Genomic DNA, 541 nt, shown 5'->3' on the forward strand with positions numbered 1-541 from the left:
TGATTGAGGCACTCCATGTCCAAAATTTTACAGTTTCTCTTTTGGTATATATATATATATGTATATTCATGTTTTTGGGCATGACGGGGGTCTGTCCGTCCGGATGTCTAGTATTCCGGTAGAGCTCCTAGATACGCGTGTGGGTAGTACGGTCCCATGGATTTTATGTATATGCATGTATATATTATTTTGGATAAGCGAAGGGCTTATGTTTATAAAAGCAAATGTATTTGAAAGATTCGTTTTTACATGATTATGAGCATATAGTATGAATAATAGCAGATAAGCAGGTAAGTGAGCGGTGTTCGGTGGTTAGCCCCGGATACCCGTCGCGGCCCGTAGCTCGGGTCGTGACATATACGACCACTTATACGGTCCATATAACTTTATACGGTCTGTATAAGGGGTCCGTATAACCCCCAGCAGGAAGATGTTTTTCATGATGGTGAACCACGGCCACTTATACGGACCGTACAATGTTATACAGACCGTATAAGTGTCCGTATAACACTCGACGGGCTGAGTTATTTTCAAGTATATA

The sequence above is a fragment of the Lycium ferocissimum genome, chromosome 8 (genome assembly GCF_029784015.1).
Source record: "Lycium ferocissimum isolate CSIRO_LF1 chromosome 8, AGI_CSIRO_Lferr_CH_V1, whole genome shotgun sequence".
NCBI lineage: Eukaryota > Viridiplantae > Streptophyta > Magnoliopsida > Solanales > Solanaceae > Lycium > Lycium ferocissimum.